Below are 15,171 nucleotides of genomic sequence, written 5' to 3' on the forward strand. Positions count from 1 at the left end.
AGTGTTTGCAAACAATAATAACAAAGAAAAAAAAAGGTTTTGCCTTTGCACAGGAATAAACATTCATAAGCATAGTCTTGTCTGTTATTCATGCAGGGTGATACCACTAACCTGTTTAGCTGATAGCCTCATACGACTCAGCAGGCCATCACCTCCCAGAATGACTGCCTGGCTATTTTTTATTTTATTCCTGTATGCCAGCTCTTTTCTGATTCCTTCTCTAGTAGAGGTGCCTTGTTGAAAAAAACAGACTGTGTAAGCTGTAGGACTATTCCTTGCATGTCTGCTTTACAAAGTATTGGGAGAGGATCGGTTTATGGTGGGAGGAAGGTGCTAGAAATTTTTGTTTCGGGGTTTTTGCTTCTGCTTTTCTAATGACTTACATGCAGTAAGTCATAAAATAATCTGTTGAAACTTAAAAATTAAGAGGTTAGTGGACAGGAAGAACACCGTTTTTGTGCAATTCAAAGCAGTCCTGCAAGGACTGCTTACTGGAGGCATGCAGCTGCACACATATTTTCCTATCAGCAGAACCATTCCGTAGTGGAAGCACTCACTCTAGTAGGTCTGCAAAATAACTCTGAAAGTTTTTGAGATTTTTCTTCTATGCAAATGCACCGCATCATTTCTGTAAAAGTGCCTACGAGTAGTAGACTGGTGGCTTTAAAGTAATTTTTGTTTTCTGAAAGAAAAACATTTTAATATTTTTTTTTTAAAACTGAAAATTAGCACGTCAAAGGGATGGAGTGCTCGCCCTTAGACAGATGGAAATTTGACAGACAGTGGTAGAATTATAATTCCAGGTGTATATATTAAGTTGTACATTTAGTAGCTGTCAGATGCCTGACAGTGTTTCTTGATTGTCATATCCTGAGCTAATTTTTTGACCGTTGGCCTGCTACTGCACAGGAGCGATGTGAACTTTTCAGGCAGATCACTCTACGACTGTGCTCCAAATCCGAAACCAAAGGGAAGAGCCCTAGGAAAACATTATGTGCCACCTAGCAGTTACAGCACCCTCCATGAGGAGACCAAAAAGATCCATTCAAAGGTTCTAAATGTGTCTGTATCTATTAATTAATTGAGCTAGAAGTTTGTCATTATCCCCTTTTGTTCACAGGCATCAGAACAGTTGCAAAAGCCTTTGCTTGGTTATTGCATTAGCAAGAGGAACCAAATTCTTCCCTGATACCATACAAATTAATTACAGCTGCACTGCTGTTGGCACATCAGTAATGGTACTAGTTAATTTCAACTGAGATTATTAGTTTGCAGATGTACCTGTCCAGAATTGTGGTCACTGATGATCTAGCAAAAGACCTGGAACAGGATGCACTTTTTGGTTACTTCAAATTAAGGACAAGTTTAAATGTGCAACCTAGGAAAGTAAGACTTCAAAAACAACCAAACAACTGGTAACTGAAATAACTGCATCAGTTATCATCATCTTTGTTATGCTTATTAAAGCCGAACTCAAAAGTAGTATAATTATACACATGTACAAAATTATTAATTAACCAAAATATTCATGATGCAGTTCCTGACCCATAAAAAGTCCTTTCCAACCATCAGCTCTAGAGGCCACCTTACTATTTTATTTTATTTTTATATACAAAGGCTGCAATGATGATGTATTTCTATGCATGGTCCCATGAGCTGTCTGTCTATGAACTATATCACAGAAAGTGATAGATGAGTATATTCAAAGCACTAAGAATAGAAAGTTACCCTCTTTGACAGCTAAGATATCCAAGAATCTGATTTTTCTTTTACTTTTAGTATGCATTTCTCAGAAGAGGATTCTGGGGGGGAGGGGGGGGGGGTCAAACAAGACATCAGTATTCTCCAAACTCACGTTTCCCAGTCTGAAAAGCGAACATGAATGAACAGCTGTGATGTGTGCAAGACAGCAGGGCATTTGCCTGGTACTAATGAACAGCATGGCCAATGCGCTGATTTTTGATGCTGAATATAGCCAATGAGAAGCTAATACATTAATGGCGGACTACTAACATAAATTAGAAACTAAAGACACACAGCTTTCAGTCTGCCTTTCCTTCTGTCACTTATTTTGTACCGCCTGAATGAGCTATTACCTTCCTGTTTCCCTGAGATGCTGGTTCACCAGGGTAGAGTGAGCAGACTCAATTTCACCGAAAGTAATGGAGTGAGATTATCCAGAATTATTTCCAGTGGGCTGAGTTTGTTACATTCCTTCTGTTGTGAGAATATAAGTAAACAACTAAACACCTTTACTGAAAGCTGAGAATCTTCATAGTCATCACCTCTTCCTATTTCCTTGATTAGTCCAGCATTTTGGGTTTAGCCATGCTCAATTAACTCATCCAGGAATTGGTCCAGTCAGAAACAGTTGATTTAAGTGAGATAAACTGGGCATCTGTTTGGAAAAAAATGATTATCCAAAATATGCTTTCATCATGAGAAAATGAACTGTGCTATCTCCATATTTAAAAACATATGCCTCTAAATAGATTAACTTCCTTTGAAAGCTTAAGAAATAGAAAATAATAACGTTAAAACTGAAACTGAAACAAGGAGATCCTAAGTCAAAATTAAGTAACCAGTGTGTTAACATTTTAATGTACTGGAACTTGAACTTGATACTAGCACCTTCATCAAACCACTATATAAACTGTATTGAATTAAAGTGATTAAAACTAGCAATAAAACCAACCACTGCAGAAGTGATTGAAATACGTGGGGTGCTTGTGTGTGTTTGTACTGGTGGTAATAAAAATACTGCTGTATTTAGTCACTGACTTGCTTTAGGAAAGAAATAAAATCAGCAACAGCACTCGCATGTTTTGTTTCAATTAGTAAACATTTTTTCTTAAAAATAGATATAAAATTAGAGACATGGTTAATAATTAAGAGGTAGCGTTCATGGCATTGGAGAATAGAAGTCAATAAATATCTTTTGCGGGTGATTAAACGCTGAACTGAAGCTGAAACAGTTGATAACCTCAGAAGCTGTTTATTGCAAGTGAACATCAATGCTGCGGATATTATTGCTATGATACTAGAATATGAATCAAGATGCTAACAGTGAAAAAGAAATAATAGTTTATTTTGGATTTTTTTTTCATAATCTCAACAGCATTTGAGAATGTTTTGCTATTATTTTCTAGGTCGACGAGACATTGGCTAAATAATCTGCAGCTAACAGCAGAACTAAAATTCTGTATTTTCAAATGGGTCTTAGTCCAGCCTCCAAGGACACAGGCGCAGTTTAAGAGCACAGCCATGGGTGGGTACAGTGAGCAGGTACCTCTCCATGCAGCCCCTCAGTTACTGGTCTCCCTGCAGTTCAGCTTCGGACAGTAATGAAGTCCTGGGCTGACCATAGGCTCTAAATGAGACCAGTGATGGAAAGCCACGTTGTATATTCAACTATTTACAGCACTTTAAAACACCTGTTGCCAGATGTAAAAAGGTGGGTTATTTTTCGGGATGGTCAAGTAATCCTATCATAAAATATATCCTAATGTAATCACATTTTAATATACCTATTAGAAATGAATAGGCTGCAATGGCACGCACTATCCAAAGTACCCATTTCCAAATAATAAAGGAAAATTTGCCAATAATCTGTGGTAAAATATGAACAGTTCTGCTAATTCAAGTAGCACAGATGCAGCATGTGCCAATTTAGAAACTATATAAAGCCAAAATGCTTCTAGAATCAATCCAATTTGTTCTGAAGTCACGGAAATGTTGGCTTTAGATGTAGCATAGCAATGTGGAGTTTACAAAAGAAAATAGAAGCTAACCAATCTATCAGGAGCAGACATGCAAAATGGTCCTTAATGCTCCTCATGCACTCCAGATTCAGAAGAGCTAAGAGAAGAAAAAATTAAAAAGAAAGATGTAATAATAGACGTACAGTAACCAAATAAAGTAATTTCAAAATGACTAAAGAGCAACAGTAAACGAAAAATGCCTTTGGGTACACCATCTGTTTATCCATTCCATATTATACCTTTTCATCACAATTACCTAAAGTGGTATATTTGTGTTTCTGTAATGTATGGAATTCATTACATAGTTTTGCAATGAAATTATCACACTGTGGCTGGGACATCTGCACCCTGTCATATATCATTCTATTCATTTCTAGTTAATTTAATCCTAATATCTGCCTACATGACAAGACAGATGTTCAGCTATACTGTATCTTCCATAGTTTTCTGCCTTGAAGAAACTTTAAGTCACTGAAAGAACTGACATCTTTCAAACAGACATCTTACGGGTTTGGGAAGTATGCGTGTGCAGATGTGTGTATATGTATGTTTGTGGTTATATGCCACATTCATTTTTTAAGAAATGTATTTTACAAAACAAAAATATTTCAAAGCAGCTTTTAAATACCAACATTTTTCATTTCATACACGAGTTTGGTTTCCAAGTGTGCTTTACTAATATTTTGGTATATTTATTTAACAATATTCATAAATACAGGGTATTTCTTTTGAATTAACTTTTAACTCTTTTACCTTGAATGGGCCAGCTCTTTTTCAGTCACTGCTGATCAGAAGTTGTGGGCCAGTCTTCTTCCTCTTTGTCTTTTGAGCCCTGGCCCTCAGACCATCAAACGGCAATCAGGCTCTCTGGCTGGCAGTGCTGCACTTCATGTCAGACACAAACGTGCCAACCAGCAGCACGTTACATTCCGTGTGTGTTAAAAGTTGTTTGTTAACAAGGTCACGTGTGTGGTTAATTCCAGGGTGTACAGAAACGTGCAGCAGATCCACATGGGACCAGGTATACGGACCACAAACGTAAAGTGCTTACTTTTCATCACTCTCGTTACAGTCCTTTCCAGGTAGTGCTTTCCAGGCTGTCAGAGCACTCTGTTGTACCTTCTGCTTATAGCACAGAGTCTTCAGACCAGATCTGCAGGAGGACTTCGGCAGATTTTGGTAACTGTTCACCAGTCAGCTCCCCATGTACCACTCCTGATCTCAACCTTCAAATGGACACAGTGAATTCCTTTAAGCAGCACAGCACCTAACAGTGTTTCCTCATTTTGACCTAAAGGAAGTCATTCTTCTGACTTTTTGGGTTAAGGCTCTACAGTTGTGTCAGCCAAATCCCTTTTTTAAGAACACCCATGCAATGCCACATAACCAATAGCAGTACCGGACCACTTCATTTTTCAGCCAGCCATTGTCTGGGGTAAACAAAACTTATTTTACTGGTCCACCCTGCAAAACACATACAAATCTTTTAAAATTAAACAGGTGTCACAGTAAAATAGTGCTGTCATTGTGTAAGCACAAAAGTGACGTTTTTAGCATTTAGTAAAAGACATTATACAACTCAAAGCAATTACACTGCGTGGTGTAGTTGGGCGCTGTCTGTCCCCAGAAAAGAGCAGGACTGGAACATCAAGTGTTTGGTCAATATTACATGTTGTCTGTGTAGAGTGTTCCCAAAATCCCCACACCATCCCATTAAACTGTCAGCTGGGTAAATAGTGTGAATATCATCTGATGGCATTTTGCTACCCTATGAATGATGCAGGTTAGTAGCAGTTAGAGGCTCACAGATTGCGCAAAAAAGGTGCAAAACGTACAACACAGCCAGGCAAAACAGCACTCTCTGCTGAAGGGGTTACTTTCATATTAACCATTTCCCAACACCTTTGAAGTATATGTAAGTTTAAATTCTATGCCTGTAAGCTGCCAAATAAGCCACAAGCAAATTATACCCAGCTGTTGTGTTGGGTAACAGCAACAGATCGCATAATGGACACCCAGATAAAAACAAACGTGAATTGATTTAGAGTATTAATTATCTAAAAAATGGCAACTGCTTTTCAAGCTATTTGGCTGACGATGTAGAGGGTGAAATGGGCACCTCTGGCATTAAGGGGGTTTTAGGGAAAAATATCTCTGAAATTGCTTCTAGCCCTTTGAATAGCTTGCTTTAGTGTTTTCACACTTTAGGACCATGATATTCCTGTTTAAATAAAACTTTTTTGTGTGTTGCAGCCAATTTAAAGCAAGAATAGGCGAAACAGGATTATTAGACCCAGGGACTGGTTAACGTTTGTTAGCATCCATTTGTATTTTCAAATAGAATGCTTACTTCTTCTATATAAATCAGTAGGTGCTACTTTTCCTTTTTGCGTCTACAAGCTTCAAAAAAACCAAAAATCATTGCTTACTGTGTATGTTGGTGGTGTTGTAACACTATTATCAAAGCTTCAAAAGAGATTAAAAAAACAAATAGCTGATGAAGTGTTTCAAACTAACAAGAATGCAAAGAACATCCATACCTCTGGACTACTCATTAATTATCAGGAGCTTCCCTGCAAATAGTACAGCATATGACATTTGCTAACTGTTATCAATTGTGTCTGTCTTGTTTCCACACACTCAGAAAGGAAATAACTGTGGTAAATGCTGGCAAATATATCATGTTCTGAATCGGTGGCTTAAAGCCTTCAGTTTTTCAGTAGTGACCACCACAGGCAAGATGGCAACAATACAGCTTCAGCAACTACTTTAATGAAACCACTGTCACCAACATTCTCAGCAGTCACCAATGACAAGTTCTTTTTTTAAGAAGCCTTTTCCCCACTGAAGAAATGCAAGGGGCTGCCTATCAGGAGTTAAGCCAAGTTCCAGCACGGCAGCTGAGCGTTGGTAGGCTGCCTAATACATCTGAGAGGTTTTAGGTTTCTGATGTGGAATGGATTAGCATTGGCAGTGGGCCTAACACCCTGGTGAGATATGAAACAGTAGCATAAAACCTGGGACCTTTTCGGGATTGTAACTTTATTTGTTTGCATAAATATATTTACATAGGGTGTGCTTTTTTTTTTAAAAAAAAGGGGGGGGGGACACGACCAACTTCCTTAAAGAAATGAGAATTCCTGTCTAAGCTGCTGCTTAGGATTCCTAGAATGCAGACAGCTGTCCCCCTTGGGGACAGTTCGATCTGTTTCATGACAACATGTAGCAAGGTTGTTCGGTCAAAAATATATGTACTTGAAGGAAAACCAAGATACAACTAGAGTGAACAAAGAGTTTATCAAATCAAGATATCAAGTAGGAGATTAAATTATTAGGAAAGTAAATTTACAAAAAGATCAGACAAAAATAGGTAGCACTGAAGATCATGCAGGCAGACATTAGAAAAATAAGCATTTCAGTTTGTTAGACTGGATGGCTTAACTTACAAATACGATCATAAACACGGAATAGCACCAATGCTTTTTTCTTCCTCTACCTCAAGAACATTTAAGGATTATGTTGGATGTGGGTGGTTTACAAGAACGGGGTCATTTATCTTGCCGCACTGTTTGTGTGGGTGATGGTTGTACTTGTCTATTAAAATAAGACAAGGCCTGATTGTCACCACAGTCCAGCTGATCTGGGGCCTAGTTGCTGAGCAGCTGCTGTTTGATTTCAGAGTCGAGAAGCCTTTATAAATATGCTACAGAAGTGTGCATTCAGTAATAGATGTCAGTTGTCTTTATTCAAATTACTCTGGTGACAGTGCAGGCTTTTGACATCAGTGATGTCTGCAATGATAGTATTTTGATAAAGTTTTAAAAGGTGGTAAAATCTTCTGAGTAAGAAGAGTTTTAAGTCATCTTTTTGTAAGTCACAAAAATCTTTTATGCTTCAATAGAAACAATTTGAACTTAGATAACTACCTCATTTACGTTGTCTTTGTTCTTGTTTTAGAAATGGTTTTAATTACATTTGCAGTTGCAAGTTGTTCCTTCTTTAATGAAGAGCGAGAAAGGAATGAAAGATCACATTTTCCAGACTTGACAAGGGTCTTTTCTTTTCTGTAAAGAACTTTAAAGCATTATTATGGTTTGCCTTTACTATGTATTATTCCCTCATACATATGATAAACAGTACACACATTGGTTGAATAAGAAAACTAGAAGTCAAACTTCCAAAATTGAAAAAAAAACCACCCCAGCCCCTAGACCTGAAATCAGCCCATTATGCAATGTGAGCAGAACTTTACTGTCACGTCTGCATTGTCTAACAGTGGTGCTCTTACATCCTTCCAGGTCCCCAGAGGCAAACAATCATGGCACAGGTATGCAAAGTTACTTAGAAGCTTACCACATCAGACAAATACCCAGAATCACGAGGGCAACTTCCTCCCATGTCCTGTGTTTATGGAGGCCAAGTTAGGTAGCAATAAAAAGACTGTCAGTGCTGAATACTGTAAACACCTATGCCTTATTTACCTTCTAAACAATAGAAACAGAGACCTGAGAGAAGTTTCTTAGGGTTTTGTCTTGTCTGGTCTTAAATGCTTTTTAACAGCATGTATTAAGGAACTGTACTGGACAATAACCTGGTAGCTACGAATCTTATTTGACTCTAGGGTGAGCAGACATCTGAACAGGGATTTAGAAGAGTTTTGAAGCTGAAAGAGTAAATTAGATACACATATTTTTGTGGAGCTGCCCTAAATGTCCTTCAAATTCCTTCCAAAAAAACATTAAAATATACCTGAAAAAAAACCCTCCAGTATTTAGACAACTCCTAAAGGCTGGTAAATCAAAATGAGAAGGGTCAAATGCACGCAGAAGTTTTTACAATGTCTCAGCCTGTGCTTATATCCATATAACAGACTAATAAATTTAACCTGCAAAAGTTAGAGATTACAGCTGGACAAGGCTCTCATTCTGCCTCCTTATTCTCTTTGCTAAAGCACTGGATAATTAAAATTTAAAAATATATTCTTTAAAGTAAATTACTAGATAAAATAACCCTGGATGAATATAACCACACTGATTATTTTTTTTTACATGTCTCTGTATAGGTACATACATTTTTCACCATGATCACTAGAAAACAGTGATAAAAAAGCACAGAACAGATTTCCTACTAGTATATGCAACTGTGAAGGCTCGTGTGCAATTGGACGGTAACTGTCTCCCTCCGTAGTAAAGCCCTATGTGCAAGGGTCATTGGACCCTAGTCAGATGCAAGACTTATAACTTTAAATAAAGTCAGCTGGAAAAGAGTGCCCAATCCTGTAAGAATCTAAACATTCTCCAAAGTATAATAATAAATAAATCTGCGAGGGTTACATCTAACATTGTGAGAAACATTTGTCATAAAACTCATCTGGTTTCAAGCCCTTTTCTGCAAAACACGACTTCAATCCAAGACAAGATTCAAGTAAGATGGTGTTGATGGATGGCTTTGATACGTAATATGTGAAGCACATGGTTACATTTCTTTCCTCTCATAGCCAACTACAGTTTAAATAGCAAGGGACTACCTGGGGCGGCTTTGTCTTTTTAAAAAATACAAAGCAAATAGCACAATGTAACCTCAGTGCCCACGGGACACCACAAAGCTATCATTGTATAAAAAAGTAGAGTCATGCTAGAAAACCTCTTTTGAGTATTGAGTTTATTCAAACCTGAAATAGTCAACACAAATCAATGGATGAGGATAAACAGTAGAATACTAGTATAGACCAAAATTGCATGTTATACTTGATTTAGCATAGGTGGGCTGTTCAGAGGAGTTGTACTCTGTGTTGAAGATGGTATCAAGCACCCTGAATGAATGGTCTCTACTAATGATCTCTGAAACTCCATAGATTTTATTCTTTGTTTTTAATAGTCTTGCCCAAAACAGTAAGATAACTCCTGAATGCAATTCTAGGTATTAAAATAGGTGCAGGACTGGACCCCTATCATGATTACTTGCAGGTCTCATTTACTACCCCTCCAATTCACTTTACCTACCTCGACAGTCCAAATGGTTCTGCTGACTGACTAGATGATCTTCGGTCACACATGACTTGCAGGTTTCCAAGCCAGCAGGTGCCCTAAAAAAAAAGTTGAGATTTCATCCTGGCAACATGCAGTACTTATTTTCTCTGTTAGTTTTTATGCATTTAAGTCATTGGGGAACTATGAATGCATCAATTTGTTGCCTCAATAGCATGAGGTAGTTGCTAAATTTATTTGGTTTATACTTGGTGATTAAGGGAGACTGATTCTCTTTTCCTGCCCTTTGAGGAAGCTCATGGTGTTATGGGGGGCATGTCAGCAATAACTAAGAAATATCCTGGTACAAATCCCAAAAGATACATATTTTTATAAGTAATTCCCCATGGAGAAACTTTTAAAATGATGCACTTGTTCTGAAAATGCTTCAGGCCTTCTCTAAATAGATAATATTGCTGGGTGTTTTTTTTTAAAAGCGCGAGACTTGAGGTGCACATCTTGCTTGTAACTCATAAAATCATAGCACAGTTATGTGAGGGGACACACAGGAATAACGCGCAGTGAGCTTCAGTGCCTCACAAAGGATTTGTCATTCAGACAATAACCCAGCTTCTTGTTTTATTCAATTGTAATACAATAAGCTTAAGTGTTTTTTAGGCCACAACCAGAAATGTATTTTATTGGCTTCACACTTACTACTTTTGTACAGTTTTTCTTATATAGGCGTCCCCCCTATTTGGACCCCATGGACGCAATCTCTTTTTCTCTTTAGAGGTTAGTCTTCTAGTCTGTAACATATTTAAAAATGGTTTTATACTGCACAACGCCTTAAGCCTTTTAGCAAGTGTGCTGTACGCTTCAGTTTTCCTACCAACTGCCTGGAAAAAGCATATCACTTAGCAGGATAGCAGCTGCAGATGCAGTCCTTATAACAATAACCTGTGCATCTGTTGATTTGAAGATGCTTCCACTTTTTGGAATTTTGCCTAATTTCAAACAACTGAACATCAGATGCTAAAAATGCGGATTCAAACTGAAATTCTACCTGTTCCATCTTCTACGTAGAAGTCAATGCAAGGAAAATGAGAAGGAAAGACAGATCACATATAAATTAAGGTGGAAACAGAACAGAAAAAATGAGAAGAGAGTAAAGGTTAGAAGAGCAAACTTTGAGTAAAGACAATAAATAATTCAGTAAACCTGTTAAGTATGAATTGACACTTCCTTTTTGCCTGCCAGTCTTTGGTTCTGCACGGTGAAAATAATCTTAGTGTATATATGGACTTAGATGCCAAGTTGTTTAAAACCCTCAAGATTAGGCACCCAGTTTAGAAACTCAGACTCCAAGAGGCATAATCACCATTACCCATCACAGTAGATGTCACCTACTTTTCATATGGACCACTGCCTTGTTGAACAAAAGTTAGTTGTTCCCAAAAGCAAGCTGCAACAGAAAAGCTCACAGTACTGCCTCTGTGGCATTACGGGCCAGTGCTGCAGTGTGCCTCTTCTGTAGGTGTCCAGGTGAAGATTTTTCAGTCAAGACTACTTTCAATACTGGCAATGTGCTGTGAGGATTCCAGAGCAGTTTAGAAGCATCAGTTTAACTCATACCACCATTTTATCAGGTCAAGTAGTGACTGTTAAGTGATTCATCCCGTTACTACATAAGTAATATGTAATATTACAGCTAAGTTGGAATCTGATCCCCTGTTTTCTAAACATGAAGATATCATTCATCAAACTGTATTTCTTAACTTTGAAGGGCTATAATTCAATTAATGTACTTCTCATTATGTATTAAAGCACTATATTCCCTCTGCACATCACAGCAAGTACAACAAAATAATCCATACTAGTTATTTAAACAGCTGTTTATGGCAGCTGTATTTATAATGCATATCAAAGCAAAATGGGCGAGGCAGAGGTCGAAAGAAACAGATTCAAGAACAAAACTTGTTGTCCTTCAGGCAGTGAAGGTCAGGGCACATAATGGAGTGGTCACACCGAACCTCCTAAGGGAGATGCATTTGACACACCATGTTTTGGTGTTATTTTCTGGGCCGTCATGGAGTTGTCCAAAGCACTGAGCACAGTTAAGAGGCTGCCTTTTGCCTAGCTTTCAAAAGGGAGATAAAAGATGTAACCATAAAGATTATTCTATTTTACATGCAGCATCCTTCTGATTAATATTGGACTATCCACAAACAGCAAGAGCTCAAACAGCTGAGCAAGTCCAGGATCCAAGAGTCCCCTTTGCCCTCACCCCATCAAAACTAATTATATTTAAAAATAATCTTCTGCCCTCAGGAGATATTGTGTGCTATTGGAAGATAACTAAATATGAAATCTGGAACACAGGGAAGTGACTGTGAAATATCCACGATCAGCACGTACAAATAGCATCATACAGATGTACCAACAAGCGAGTAGCATTCCAATCCTCTTGTTTTATTTCCTCCACATGGATTAGGCATAAGAGAAGTTGCTCTTCAGAAAGCAGACGATGATTTGTTTATTTAGAAGCATGGACTTCTATAGGACAAAAGTCCTAAGTCACTTGAGCACAATTTTGCTGCGCAAGTTTAGGAGAAGAGAACGTCCTCCTCCCAAAGGCATAACAGTAACACAGAGCCTTGTAGATGCAGCAACGTCCCTGACTCCTACCTCCTTTCTTCTATCGGCATCTATGTCTGTCATCCACACAGCCATCACAAGTGTTTTCTTAAATGTTCAACAGAGGGTAAACTCCACCAGGCAGCACAGCGATATCCAGGAGGAGAAAAGTGCACCTCTGATTTCCAGCATCTTGCCTGTACATGCCCTACCTTCCTACAGTATTTTTTTTTCCATTTTTCAGGGCCTTCCTTTAATTTGAACAAGTATCTCTGAAGTTATGTCCCTCCTGCCTTCCTCTCATCTGTACCTTCTTGCACAGGTACAGATTCTCTCTTTCTGTAAAACCTGTTAGAAAGTCAGTCAAAGTAAAGCAGCTTTAGCACTCTTGGGAAGAGCAGGGATTCAAGAATCTGGCTCAAGTTTTCTCTCTCTTTGAACTTCCCACAATCTTCCATTCTCACTTCCAAGTGTTATTACAGTTATGATTCAGTAAAACTGAAATTAAGCTGATGTTGTAGAAAGTGGGGCTGGAATGTTAGCAAGCTGAGTGTAGGTATGAGCCTCTGAACAGTCATGACTTACGATCAATGCTCAGAAATTGATAGTAATCAGAAATGGATGCCAAGCAATCAGGGGCATATGCAGCCTGCTGAAATGGGGCTCGTATTAAATGTCAGCAGTTTTCTTCTGTAGCTTATGTCAAAAGTGATCCCTTTCCTAGATTAGATAACGAAGCCAGTGCACAGAATATGACAGAAATCCTTTGGTCACAGTGATTGGTAATTTTTAAAAAGAATTATGATAAAGGTGTCTTACCTTTACATTAAAAATAATGCTGTCATAATAAATCTCTTGCAAAGAAAAAAGCACATTTTTAAATTAAAAGGGAAACATGAAGATTAAGAAAAGATGATTATAAAGTTAGAGCTGTGCTCTAAAGCTTGACCTAGAGTCTTAGATCTTATTTTTTAATTTTCTCATCTAGGTTGTTTTTTTCACCTCATGAAGAAACTAGACATGAAAATGGCATTTTTAGCCAGTAACTCATACATTTAGATTTCTGGGTTTAGGTTTTGGAAAAAATGCACCTAGTTGTTTTCTTATTACAATACTGCTGGTTTTGTTCACCGGTCCATGTTTTTCTTGGAATGTGGCAATGTGGAATGTTTTAAATTAAGGGTTTTACTTTTTACTATCCAATGTCTACTAAATAAGTCCATCATCTAATTCTAAAATTGTGAAGCAGCAAACATACACTTGTAGCCAGCAATACATATATTTTTACTCCAGAGACATGCTCTTCTGTTCTAAATTTACTGCAGAAAGTTTCAGAGACAAAAGAAAGGCTCTTTGCCAAACCTAGCTTTGCTGCTTTATAATAATACTTTAGGTCTCTTCAAATATCCTAACTAAATATTGTAAACTGCTGAGAAGTTTCCATCAAGTCTATAATCAATAATAAGAGTTGTTAAGCTTCAGCTGACATAACATCAGAATCTTTTGCATACAATTGTTTCAAATGAAACTATGGAACAAATGAAGGCATTACACTGGATGCAAATATTAATCAGAGTCATATTTTATACCCTAATTATAAACAGTTTTTGAAATATGAGCCATGTATTATATTAAAAAGATCCAGGATATAATCCCTGCTACTGCAACCCACTGCGTATTTTGCCACCCACCACAACAATCACTATTGTCTGTTGAACACACATGCTGTTTGGAATATGGAGTGACGGGTGCGTTAACAGTGTTGAGAGACGCTCAAGAGGTTTGGATTTGGGGTTTGGTTTGAATAAGAAATTTAAAACTGGAATTATAATCTGATCCTTGAAGCTCTAGAAGGCTGCCCATACAATTCTTCCTCTTAAAATCAGGGCAGCTGACCGTGTAATTGAGGCACTGGCTTGGGTTAAGTTCCCAGGTCTGATACACGATCTGCTGAGAGATTTCTAGCCCTACAATCTGGACTAATAACACAGTGTTTCATCATCTCATTTTGTGTTATTCTCTGCTTATTCTAGTGTATTTGAGCAGGAACTCACTCTGTGTACAAACAGCATACAGAATTATGGACTCACACCCTCAGCTCGTTCTCTAGGTATTGCTGCAAATGTTATTAGCCATACCTAATTTTCTTTGTTTTCAGAATGATAAAGACTTCCCCCACCTCTTTGTCCATTATTTTTTTCCCCAACATTTTTGGAATCCACAGCTTGATGCTGCCTTTCCAAAAAGGGACAAATTTTGGAGTTTCAGTGTCCCCTTAGCAAGACATTTTGCTTAATGTAAGAAATCCATTTTGCTCAGTGCAGACTGAAGCTCAGTAAAACACTTCCTAGATCATCTTTCCAAACACCACTCCCCTGTCTGAAAAAAAATACCAAACAGTCTAGTACTTGAATTACAATGGACATCTCAGAACCATAAACTAAGATCGCTTTCATTTTGATTTGAGTGCTCTTTGATTGATATTGATAGTGGTTTTGAAGAGGATTTGCTAAGTAAGAACCAGAATTGTACCATTTTAGAAACAGTTCATTTGGAGAACCCCAACCCAAGCTTATGTGATAGCTGTGAAGATACAGACATTTTCCTCCATATTTCATAAACCACTAGTCTAAGAGGACCCTAATTTAATGAAGAGAAAGGAAGTTATTCCCCATCTAGCTTTTTAGAATACTGAGCCAAGTATTGTCTTGCAGACCACAGACCTGCACATTGCAGACTGTGCTGAAGAAATATTCAAGTCGTCCTTACTCTTCTTATCCCCTCCACCCCCCCCCACCCCCCCACCC

At 37.9% G+C, this 15,171-nt stretch overlaps 2 long non-coding RNA genes across 3 annotated transcripts in view; one reads left to right on the forward strand and one right to left on the reverse strand.

The window, feature by feature from the left end:
• The window catches only part of LOC130156379 (uncharacterized), a 146,369-nt gene that overhangs the window by 118,971 nt on the left and 12,227 nt on the right, over positions 1-15,171 (forward strand). The window lies entirely within an intron of this gene.
• LOC130156378 (uncharacterized) lies at positions 196-15,159 on the reverse strand. 2 transcript variants are annotated; one of them, XR_008824396.1, is made up of 3 exons: positions 9,764-15,159; positions 4,515-7,825; positions 196-3,858 (listed from the first exon to the last, which is right to left on the reverse strand). It is a non-coding gene; the product is annotated as an uncharacterized LOC130156378 (long non-coding RNA). The 2 variants fall into 2 exon arrangements; XR_008824397.1 differs by having other exon boundaries at positions 196-7,825; positions 9,764-9,846; positions 10,445-15,152.

This window comes from Falco biarmicus, chromosome 10 (genome assembly GCF_023638135.1).
Source record: "Falco biarmicus isolate bFalBia1 chromosome 10, bFalBia1.pri, whole genome shotgun sequence".
Classification (NCBI taxonomy): Eukaryota; Metazoa; Chordata; class Aves; order Falconiformes; family Falconidae; genus Falco; species Falco biarmicus.